The sequence below is a fragment of the Sinocyclocheilus anshuiensis genome, unplaced genomic scaffold (genome assembly GCF_001515605.1).
Source record: "Sinocyclocheilus anshuiensis isolate Anshui unplaced genomic scaffold, SAMN03320099.WGS_v1.1 scaffold3416, whole genome shotgun sequence".
Lineage (NCBI taxonomy): Eukaryota > Metazoa > Chordata > Actinopteri > Cypriniformes > Cyprinidae > Sinocyclocheilus > Sinocyclocheilus anshuiensis.
The window spans coordinates 9,620-9,867 of record NW_015550134.1 but is presented as its reverse complement, the minus strand read 5'-3'; positions in this window follow the sequence as shown (position 1 = coordinate 9,867).

Sequence of the window (248 nt, the reverse complement as noted above, 5' to 3'; positions counted from 1 at the left end):
TGTACTTGCTACATTGTTAGAAGAATGGCATCTACGCTAATATTAGTCTGTTTCTTTATTATTACGAGGTCACCGTAGCCACCAGATCCAGTCTGTATCCAGATCAGATGGTCACTGCAGTCACCCGGATCCAGTCCGTATCCAGCCCAGATTGTGGATCAGCACCTAGAAATGACCTCTACAGCCCCGAATGTCAGCGGACACCAGGACAACTAGATGAGCCCCAGAGACAGATCCCCAGTAAAGAT